General features: G+C 44.3%; 1 long non-coding RNA gene across 1 annotated transcript in view; it reads right to left on the bottom strand.

Moving 5' to 3' along the window:
• The window catches only part of LOC311248278, a 16,105-nt gene extending 5,027 nt beyond the window's left edge, over positions 1 to 11,078 (bottom strand). The window contains exon 1 of the long non-coding RNA XR_014620937.1: positions 10,944 to 11,078. This is a non-coding gene — a long non-coding RNA (uncharacterized lncRNA). The remainder of the gene's footprint in view (positions 1 to 10,943) is intronic.
• Between the last annotated feature and the right edge of the window lie 506 nt (positions 11,079 to 11,584).

Genomic DNA, 11,584 nt, shown 5'->3' with positions numbered 1-11,584 from the left:
TGAAGATGAGGATGATGAAGAAGAGGATGATGAAGATGATGATGAAGAGGAGGAGGAGGATGAAGAGGAGGATGACGAGGAGGAGGATGAAGAGGAGGATGAAGAGGAGGAGGATGAAGATGATGATGATGATGAAGAGGAGCAACCTACCCCTAATTCAAAAACAAATTCAAAAAAGTTAAAGTTTTCAAAATATAACAAACAAACAAAAAAATCAACAATCAAAAATCAACAAAAACCCATCCAGAAAAGAACTAAAAAAGTTAAAGGTTGCAAGATAAAACAAACAAACAAACAAACAAAAAAATCAACAATCAACAAAAACCGTCCCCGAAAAGAACATAAGCCTACATAGGAAAATCAAAACTTAATCTGCAATACCCGAAATTCATGGTATTGTAGGTTAAATTTGACTATAGGATTCTAGAACCCTGTTTTTAAACATCTTTTTAAACTGTTTTTTATTTCATCAGGTATATTGTTCCAGAGTTTCACTCTTTTAACCTGTTCCACCCGTGGAATATTTTCGCCTGAAATATATACCTAGGTAAATGGAATATTGCTCCACTTCTACAAGGGTTCATTTGCATATTCTTGGTATCTAAGGACATCTATGGACCTCAGGGAATGTATTCACAGAGTTACTGCAGAGTTACTGTATTGCCCTGTATTTTACTGTCGTACACTTTTACTGTTATGTAGACTGTTCTGTTTTGTGTTTTTATGTTTACGTGTGATGTATTGTGTATTGTGTACATGCACTTTTATTATGTTCTTGTGTGATGTACCGCACATTTTATTGCTGTCTGATGTTTGCGGGTGTTATTGCTGTCATCTTGGCCAGGTCTCCCTTGCAAAAGAGATCTTGTATCTCAATGGGACGTCCTGGTTAAATAAAGGTTAAATAAAAAAAAATTAAAGAAAATTGTGATGAAACAAAGGAGAATATGAATTATGATTTTTCTTTGCATCTTTGACAGTGAATAACACCATGATAATAATGACCAAACTTAAAAAAACGTCCACTGATCTCGTTCAGTACCCTCTTGAGATCATGTGTAAAAATTAAGGAAATGAATAAAGGGAAGATGATTAAACCGAAGGTTCTGTAGATACAGTACTGGATTCTCCCATCCGGACCAATGCCATTTGAAATATTATTATAGAATATAGAATATGATGCTTATAAATTACCTTATTATAGCCAATTCGCACATTTATATATATATATACATATATTATCTTTCAAATGCCCGAGTTCAATTTGGATTTAGTATCACCAGGCATGCATAAGAACAGATAATGAAATCTACTGTACTTTTTAATTTCTCCCACAGTGCAATCGTTTTGAAACTTATTTCAGATCTAATTGTTCCCACATGTTAACAATAGGGAAGATAAACTAACTGTTTTAAAATGTGTCAAAAACTTAACCTTTTGTGGCTTATTATCCCAAATAATAACAGTTATTGAAATAATTCATACAGAGCTCTGAACCTTGAACCCCATATAATCTTCCAGGAAGTGTAGTTCGGAAAAATTCCAATGCTGATCGACAGCTATGCACCCCCTCTACAAAATGGCCGCAAAAAGGATACAATTCCCACGGTTAAAAATGTCCAAAATGGTCGCCCTCGCGACTAGACTTCATCAAATTGAAAAGTTTAATCTATCTAAAGGCACTTTTAACCTATTGCTAAACTAATGTATTGATGATAATATACATTCTACATGATTTTCTGACATGTTAGTGATGTTAATACTTGAAAACGTTTGATATTAAAATCGCAACTTAAATATTGATTTATGACCAGATGCCATTTTGGGACCGGTACCGATCCCGTCGGGTGGAACAGGTTAACTGACACAGACATACTTTTAAGTGTGGTTCGAGCTCTAGGCTGTTTCAAATTGAGTGTTCTCCTTAAATTATATGTCACCTCTCGTTCTTTAAACAAAATTTGTAAGTTACATGTTGATGACTTCTAGCTTTAAAAACTATCTGCTGTTTTAAGGTCAACTAAGTCGAGGAACTTTAATGCCCTTAGTTAAAAAAAACTGTTTGTAGGATGGAGATAACTAACATTGTTCACAACCCTTATTGCCTTTTTCTGTAAGATAGTAATAGGATTCAGATTAGTTTTGTATGTGTTTCCCCAAGTTTCTATACAGTAAGTTAGATATGGTAATAAAAGAGTACAATAAATTGTGTATAATCTGAAATTTAATCTGTCTGGTTTTCCCGTCTGGCTCCCTAGCGCCTTTTTCCTGTATTTAGCCTTTTTTGTGTGTTTGTGTGTACACGGTGGCTGTGTTGATGTCTGTCTGTCTGTCTGTCTGTCTGTCTGTCTGTCTGTCTGTCTGTCTGTCTGTCTGTCTGTCTGTCTGTCTGTCTGTCTGTCTGTCTGTCTGTCTGTCTGTCTGTCTGTCTGTCTGTCTGTCTGTCTGTCTGTCTGTCTGTCTGTCTGTCTGTCTGTCTGTCTGTCTGTCTGTCTGTCTGTCTGTCTGTCTGTCTGTCTGTCTGTCTGTCTGTCTGTCTGTCTGTCTGTCTGTCTGTCTGTCTGTCTGTCTGTCTGTCTGTCTGTCTGTCCGTCCGTCCGTCCGTCCGTCCGTCCGTCCGTCCGTCCGTCCGTCCGTCCGTCCGTCCGTCCGTCCGTCCGTCCGTCCGTCCGTCCGTCCGTCCGTCCGTCCGTCCGTCTTCTGTCTGTCTGTCTGTCTGTCTGTCTGTCTGTCTGTCTGTCTGTCTGTCTGTCTGTCTGTCTGTCTGTCTGTCTGTCTGTCTGTCTGTCTGTCTGTCTGTCTGTCTGTCTGTCTGTCTGTCTGTCTGTCTGTCTGTCTGTCTGTCTGTCTGTCTATATATCTTATTATGTATGTGTTTTCTGTATGTAACTCATCGTCACTGTAAATGAGGGAAACCTCAGTGTCTCGCAAGTATAAATAAAGGTTTGAAATTCAATTAAATGAGCGCAGACATCAACAGCTGTCCCCACTGTGTTGCTCGAGGGACCTGATTGAAGCCTGAAGACTGCATTAAGATGTAGACTCAGAGGTAAAAAAGCACTTGACATTCACCCGCATGCTTCTAGGGCCTTCAGGAGAGCTGAGGGAAGCACTGGGTATAAATAACTTGGCATCTGGGCTCGATGAAAAATGCACATTTAAATACCATATAGACAACCTTGCCAACCAGCTGCGACAGAAACTTGGCTTCCGTTACAGAAGCGGAGTCGTTGAAGCCGTTTTCTCATCAGTTCTGGATGACGGTGATTTATAGACATGCTGCCGCTAATACTCTTCAACGGTGGCGGAAGAAGTACACAGTTCCTTTACTTAATTAAGTAAAAGTAGAAATACTATGAATACTATAAATGAGTACTCTGGTAAAAGTAAAAGTAGCCTATGCATTCTACATGATGTTTGTCCTCGATCCATTGACCTCTAAAAGGTATGTTAAAGTGGTACGTGGTCCAGTTATGCTGCTCTGATTAAAGGTTATGTTAAAGTGGTATGTGGTCCAGTTATATATCGTATAGCTTACGCTCTGCGCTCTAGTGGAACATATCCCATATCCAGTCTAATACTTAATACATTTGTTCACACACCCATCCACCTGGCCACTACCCCATCCGCTCCTCTACATAAGCGGGGATGTGGCCATACTAACAGCTCCTTCCTTATTTTCACCACCGACAAGTGTCTGTATACACCACTCGAGTTTAGTGCCGAAATAGTTGTGTTGTACCTTGCGCTGTGCTAAATGAGCGTGGTCCTTCTCCATTCTTTTTTCGCACCTCTCTTCTCCTGCTTGGCGGAGCTGGGAGGGGGCTGTCGAGGTGGTTCTTGTACCCCTCTGGCATCCCTGTGTACGTCCCGGTCCGCCGGGCCCAGGTCCAGACTCGTTCTCGTCGACCTGTTGTCCTGGGTTAACCCCTTCTTGAGAACTGAAACACTTGTACTGCTGTATAGCCGGTGTATACCCGCAGTTGTGTTTTGGAGTTTTTTCTTGGGGGGGGTTATAGGAACAACCGCCTCCTGTTAGGTGGTGGTTGCTTTCCAGGTGTGTTGGTAGCGGAGTCGACTCTCGGGTTAGGCCGGGCTTGACCCCGTCTGCCTGCGAGTGTGCCCCCGCACCCTTCATGACGTCTGCCAATCGTGTCAGCCTTCTCTGCCTAGGCCCCTCTAGAGGATCCGTTTTTTTTGTGGAGGCTGCGACAGTGCGACATGGTGCACAGCATACCGAACGCCCCTTCCGCCGGGGTGCTGTTTTCAGCAGACCCCTTAGTTGCCTGTCTAGTCCGCAGTGCTCCAGGCACAGGTCGAGTCCTTTTGACATGTTGCCTGGATTGAGGGATCAACCTCTTTGTCCGATACGCTGGTGATGTGGGGGGTGGTGTCACTAGTGACCGCCTGGTGGGGTCTCGATGCTGTGGCGTCGTTGGCCTCACCAGGCCCCCTTTTTCCGGGGGGTCCTGACCCTTCCTGGGGCTGGGTCCTCCTTCGCGCTCCGCTGCTACGGCCTTGCCACGGGGTTGGGTTCTTGACCTTGACCCCATGATATTAAGGATTGTAACAGGTTTTTTTTTCTTCCTGTTCGTTCCCTAGTGGCATGTGGGTTGCGCGCCTGTGTAGTCGTGGGTTCTTCTGTGGGAAGGTAAGTCCCACGATCTGCTCACCCTGTGCGTTTGAGTTGCTAAACCCTCTTCGCACAGTCGGATCCAATTCCCTCCCGTCCTCCACTAGGGGGGTCCGGGGGCTCGGGTCCTCCCCGGTTCTGATGGTTGTGGGGGGCCTCAGCGGGTACATTTGTCAAGCTTCCGCTCTGCTCAACTCCTGTGTTCCACTAGAGCGTAGAGCGTAAGCTATACGATATATAACATACGGTTATCCTATAACCATAGTTATATGAGTATAGCGAGCGCTCTGCGCTGACTCACTGAGGACCCCGTGGTCTTCGCCTTCGGTGGTGAAAGACGTGGGAAGGAGCTTTTAGTATGGCCACATCCCGCTTATGTAGAGGAGCGGATGGGGGTGTGGCCAGGCAGATGGGTGTGTACATGTGAAGAAATGTATTCAGTATTAGACTGGATATGGGATATGTTCCACTAGAGCGCAGAGTGCTCGCTATACTCATATAACTATGGTTATATGATAACCTTATGCTGCTCTGATTAAAGGTTATGTTAAAGTGGTATGTGGTCCAGTTATGCTGCTCTGATTAAAGGTTATGTTAAAGTGGTACGTGGTCCAGTTATGCTGCTCTGATTAAAGGTTATGTGAAAGTGATACGTGGTCCAGTTATGCTGCTCTGATTACATCCTCTTGAAATCGACAGGCTTCAAATGTGAAAAGCCTATAATCTTCATAAATGTTTGCCATGTTTTCTATGCAAGTGTGTTTTCTAGGCTTCAAATGTGAAAAGCATATAATCTTCATAAATTTTTGCCATGCTATGCAAAATCTTTTTCTTCAAGGTAACTAGTAACTGATGGGTTCAGATAAATGTAGTGGAGTAAAAAGTAATATATTTCCTTAGAAATGTAGTGGAGTAAAAGTATAAAGTTCCCTAAAATTTAAATACTCACGTAAATTGTTTTACTTTTAAAACAACATTGTCAATATTACACTTACAGTACACTTAATGTAGATATCTGTATTTTTACTGTATATTTATATTAGAATGTACATACATTACATAGGAAATCCCAGACCGTATTTTATTTTATTATTATTATTATTTTATTTTTAGGCTTATTTTATTCTTTATTCTTAGGCAATTTTTTGTTATTTTTATTCATGATTTTTGTCTACCTAAATGTTTACTGTGAGCGATTTGTAGTGCCAAATTTCCCTCTGGATGATAAAAGTATTTCTATTCTATTCTATTCTATTCTATTCTTAAGTACAAGTAGCTCGAAATTGTACTTAAGTACAGTACTTGAGTAAAAATACTTACTTTCCACCACTGCTGGTGACAGACACCCTTTGTCTCCTGTATGCTCAGGTGAGGTGGTCTTCTCTTGAGATAATCAGCTGGCTCTACCACCATGTTGTGTGTGTTGTGTTGTGTCTGTTGTGTTGTGTTGTGTCTGTTGTGTTGTGTTGTGTCTGTTGTGTCTGTTACATCACAACGCTGCTGGGCTGGAACTATGGACCCTGTCTGACTCGCTCAAGTGACCATCCTGAAGCTAAAGTAGGCAACCTTTTTTCTCTTTAGCTCATTACTGTAGCGAGCGTGAGTTGACCTGTCCGGCAGAGATAGAGCTACAGTAAGAGTGAATTTACCTGCCCGGCAGAGATAGAGCTACAGTAAGAGTGAGTTGACCTGTCCAGCAGAGATAGAGCTACAGTAAGAGTGAGTTGACCTGCCCGGCAAAGATAGAGCTACAGTAAGAGTGAGTTGACCTGCCCGGCAGAGATAGAGCTACAGTAAGAGTGAGTTGACCTGTCCAGCAGAGATAGAGCTACAGTAAGAGTGAGTTGACCTGTCCAGCAGAGATAGAGCTACAGTAAGAGTGAGTTGACCTGTCCGGCAGAGATAGAGCTACAGTAAGAGTGAGTTGACCTGCCCGGCAGAGATAGAGCTACAGTAAGAGTGAGTTGACCTGCCCGGCAGAGATAGAGCTACAGTAAGAGTGAGTTGACCTGTCCGGCAGAGATAGAGCTACAGTAAGAGTGAGTTGACCTGCCCGGCAGAGATAGAGCTACAGTAAGAGTGAGTTGACCTGTCCGGCAGAGATAGAGCTACAGTAAGAGTGAGTTGACCTGCCCGGCAGAGATAGAGCTACAGTAAGAGTGAGTTGACCTGCCCGGCAGAGATAGAGCTACAGTAAGAGTGAGTTGACCTGCCCGGCAGAGATAGAGCTACAGTAAGAGTGAGTTGACCTGCCCGGCAGAGATAGAGCTACAGTAAGAGTGAGTTGACCTGCCCGGCAAAGATAGAGCAGAAAGAAAGAAAAAGAGGAAGAGGGAGAGAGAGAGACAGAGAGAGGTAGAGGGGGGACAGAGAGAGAGAGAGGAGAAAGATAAAGAGAGACAGAGAGATAGAGAAATATATATATAGAGAGAGAGAGAGAGAGAGAGAGAGAGAGAGAGAGAGAGAAGAGAGAGAGAGAGAGAGAGAGAGAGAGAGAGGAGAGAGAGAGAGAGCGAGAGAGAGAGAGAGAGAGAGAGAGAGACCCCAATATTCAAGAGTGGAGATAAATATGACCCAAAAAACTATAGAGGTATCTGTGTGACAAGTAATTTGGGCAAACTTCTATGTAGTATCATCAACACCAGACGCATAGAATTCCTTACGGAACACAGTGTTATAAGTAAAAGCCAAATTGGATTCTTACCAAATGATCGTACCTCTGACCATATATACACTCTTAAAACCCTAATTGACATTCACGTGAAACAGGTCAAAAACAAAATATATTCCTGCTTTGTCGATTTTGAAAAAGCTTTTGATTCAATTTGGCACAAAGGTCTCTTCTTCAAGATTCTAGAAAGTGGTGTTGGAGGAAATACATATGACTTGATCAAATCCATGTACACAAAAAACAGATGTGCTGTTAGAATTGGCAATAAAAGAACACATTTCTTCACCCAGGATCGCGGAGTCCGCCAGGGGTGCAATTTAAGCCCAACGTTGTTTAATATATATAAATGAATTAGCAAAGTTATTAGAACTTTCTACTGCACCCGGTCTGACTTTGCACGATACCAATGTAAAATTATTGATGTATGCAGATGATCTGGTTACCTACTTTAGCTTCAGGGTGGTCACTTGAGAGGTAAAAGAAAAAGGTACCCACTAAAAAATAGACTATATTTTTCAGTAACAGTTTAAGAAATGAGAAATATTAAACTAACTCTACCACCTGAGACAGTTAAGGAAGTTCAGAGTATCGGGGAAGATACTCCAGTCCTTCTACTCAGGAGCTGTAGAGAGCATCTTGACCGGAAACATCACTGCCTGGTATGGGAACAGCACGGCACAGGACAAGAAGGCCCTACAGAGAGTGGTGCGCTCAGCCGAGCGTACCACGGGTATTGCGCTACCTCCCCTGCAGGCTCTATACAACAAGAGGTGCAAATCCAGAGCCTGCAGGATAATGAAAGACCCCCACCACCCCAATAACAGCCTGTTCAGCTGCTGAGGTCAGGCAGAGACGCCTGCGAATTCTAGAGACTAAGACGGAGAGGCTTAGGCTAAGCTTCTTCCCCCAGGCCATCAGAGCCTTGAACAATGAACATCGAGAGAGACACAGAAACTGAACTATCCACACACCAAGTACATACACGACACGCACGCTGAGCACGCTCACACACTAGCAGCCACTTTAACACTCATGACGCACACACGCACACTTATGGCCAGAGGAAAGGCCACTTAAAGTAGTATAACATCAGGAACAGTGTATTGCACTACTAAAGCTAACTAGCATGTCCTATATGCTCTGTAAATACTAATGTACAGATACCGAGATGGCACACCATGTACCTGTTTATTGCACTGTTTATTGGATTCTATTAATATGTTGTACCACTGTATTTTTATTGGATTCTATTATATGTTGTACCACTGTATTGCACATCGTCGCGGGCAAGACCAGCCGCATTTCATTGTATACCTGTATGCCGTGACAATTAAAACTCTTGAATCTTGAATCTTGAATCTAAGGCTGCAGCTACATTGATCTGTTGTGTGTGTTGTGTGTGTGTTGTGTGTGGTGTGTGTGGTGTGTGTGTTGTGTGTTGTGTGTGTGTGTTGTGTCTGTTGTGTCTGTTGTGTGTGTTGTGTGTGTTGTGTGTGTTGTGTCTGTTGTGTGTGTTGTGTCTGTTGTGTGTGTTGTGTCTGTTGTGTGTGTTGTGTGTGTTGTGTGTGTTGTGTGTGTTGTGTCTGTTGTGTGTGTTGTGTCTGTTGTGTGTGTTGTGTCTGTTGTGTGTGTTGTGTCTGTTGTGTGTGTTGTGTCTGGACACTAGAGGCTCTTTCATGAGTCTCTAATGGGGATCCTTTAATATAAACATAAACAAACATAAACAGTAATCTAATCTAATCTAAATTTATCTAATATAATCTAGTATAATCTAATATAATCAAATCTATTCTAAATGAATCTAATATAATCTAGTCTAATCTAGTCCAATCTAATATAATCTAATCTAATCTAAATTAATCTAAACTAATCTAATATAATCTAGTCTTAAATTAATCTAAATTAATCTAATATAATCTAGTCTAATCTAGTCCAATCTAATATAATCTAATCTAAATTAATCTAAACTAATCTAATAATCTAGTCTAATCTAAATTATTCTAAATTAATCTAAACTAATCTAAACTAATCTAATATAATCTAATATAATCTAGTCTAATCTAGTCTGATTAAGCAATAATACACAAGAACCAGTGGAATATCAGGAATATTGCCACGGCTGTGATGCATCACAGAGAGAGGAGGGGAGGAGAGGTGAGGAGAGAGGAGGTGAGGAGAGGAGAGAGGAGAGGAGAGAGGAGGTGAGGAGAGAGGAGGTGAGGTGAGGAGAGAGGAGGTGAGGAGAGGAGAGAGGAGAGGAGAGAGGAGGTGAGGAGAGAGGAGGTGAGGTGAGGAGAGAGGAGGTGAGGAGAGGAGAGAGGAGAGGAGAGAGGAGGTGAGGAGAGAGGAGGTGAGGTGAGGAGAAAGGAGGTGAGGAGAGGAGAGAGGAGGTGAGGAGAGGAGAGAGGAGGTGAGGAGGTGAGGAGAGAGGAGGTGAGGAGAGGAGAGAGGAGGTGAGGAGAGAGGAGGTGCGGAGAGGAGAGGAGGTGAGGAGAGAGGAGGTGAGGTGAGGAGAGGAGAGAGGAGGTGAGGAGAGGAGAGGAGAGGAGAGGAGAGGAGAGAGGAGGAGGTGAGGAGAAAGGAGTGAGGAGAGGAGAGGAGAGGAGAGGAGAGAGAGGAGAGGAGAGGAGAGGAGAGAGGAGGAGGTGAGGAGAGAGGAGGTGAGGACAGGAGAGAGGAGGTGAGGAGAGAGGAGGTGAGGACAGGAGAGAGGAGAGAGGAGGTGAGGACAGGAGAGGGGAGGGGAGGTGAGGAGAGGAGAGGAGAGGAGAGGAGACGGAGAGGAGAGGAGAGGAGAGGAGAGGAGAGGAGAGGAGAGGAGAGGAGAGGAGAGGAGAGGAGAGAGGAGGTGAGGAGGTGAGGAGAGGAGAGAGGAGGAGGTGAGGAGAGAGGAGGTGAGGAGAGGAGAGGAGAGAGGAGGAGAGGAGAGGAGTGGAGAGGAGAGGAAGAGAGGAGGTGAGGAGGTGAGGAGAGGAGAGGAGAGGAGGTGAGGAGAGAGGAGGTGAGGAGAGGAGAGAGGAGGAGGTGAGGAGAGGAGAGAGGAGGTGAGGAGAGGAGAGAGGAGGTGAGAGGAGGAGAGAGGAGAGAGGAGGAGGTGAGGAGAGAAGAGAGGAGAGGAGAGAGGAGGAGAGGAGAGGAGGAGAGAGGAGGTGAGGTGAGGAGGTGAGGAGAGGAGAGGACAGAGGATGGGAGAGGTGAGGAGAGGAGGTGAGGACCGGAGAGAGGAGGAGGTGAGGACCGGAGAGAGGAGGAGGTGAGGAGGAGGAGAGGAGAGAGGAGGAGGTGAGGAGAGAGGAGGTTGAGGAGAGGAGAGAGGAGAGGAGGAGAAAGGAGAGGTGAGGAGAGGAGAGAGGAGGAGGAGAGGAGAGGAGGTGAGGGACCGGAGAGAGGAGGAGGTGAGGACGGAGAGAGGAGGAGGTGAGGAGGAGGAGAGGAGAGAGGAGGAGGTGAGGAGAGAGGAGGTGAGGAGAGGAGAGAGGAGGAGGAGAGGAGAAAGGAGGTGAGAGGAGAGGAGAGAGGAGGAGGTGAGGAGAGAGGAGGTGAGGAGAGAAGAGAGGAGGAGGAGAGGAGAGAGAGGAGGAGGTGAGGACCGGAGAGAGGAGGAGGTGAGGAGGAGGAGAGGAGAGAGGAGGAGACGACCTGATGATGCTCTGCTTGACGGGGTCGTAGAGGGACATGAAGAGCTCAGAGTCCTCCCCGATGCGGCACACGAAGTTCCTGACGAAGACGTAGAGACTGTGTGTCGGAGACGACTGGATCCGGGCGGAGATCCCCGAGTAGTCCGTCTGGACGTGGGACTGCAACTGGACGAGATGGAGAAGAGGAGTCATGATGAGATCGTGTTTTCTCAACACGTGGATCAGTTTTCCACGTGCAGGAACGGACGCAATGGAGTCTCTTCCAAATTCCACATTAGAGCCCGTTTCCCCCGAAGCCTGTTTTTGGGCTTCGAACTTCGTCAGGGTTTTTCTAACCTTCGTTTTTAATTTACAAAAAAAAAATCTAAAAGTAAATGTATTTAGCTTATTTTTTTATTTATTTTTTTTAATATCCTCAAACTAAATCCTCAATTTGAATAAAGTGATTACTCTGATTAAATGAGTATTTGTTTTTTAATTAAATCAACTTTCTTTAATGAATATAACTCGTCAGTTTCGTCAACATATATAATCCAATAAGGGCACGGTTGGTACGAAAGTGACGGTGACGTCTTGATGGAGCGCCGAGCGGATGCAGCTAGGCCACATCATTTATGATAAATGTTTTTATAAAAAGAATTA

This window comes from Notolepis coatsorum (assembly GCF_963971535.1).
Source record: "Notolepis coatsorum genome assembly, contig: SCAFFOLD_2138, whole genome shotgun sequence".
NCBI lineage: Eukaryota > Metazoa > Chordata > Actinopteri > Aulopiformes > Paralepididae > Notolepis > Notolepis coatsorum.
This window is presented reverse-complemented; position numbering and strand designations above follow the sequence as displayed.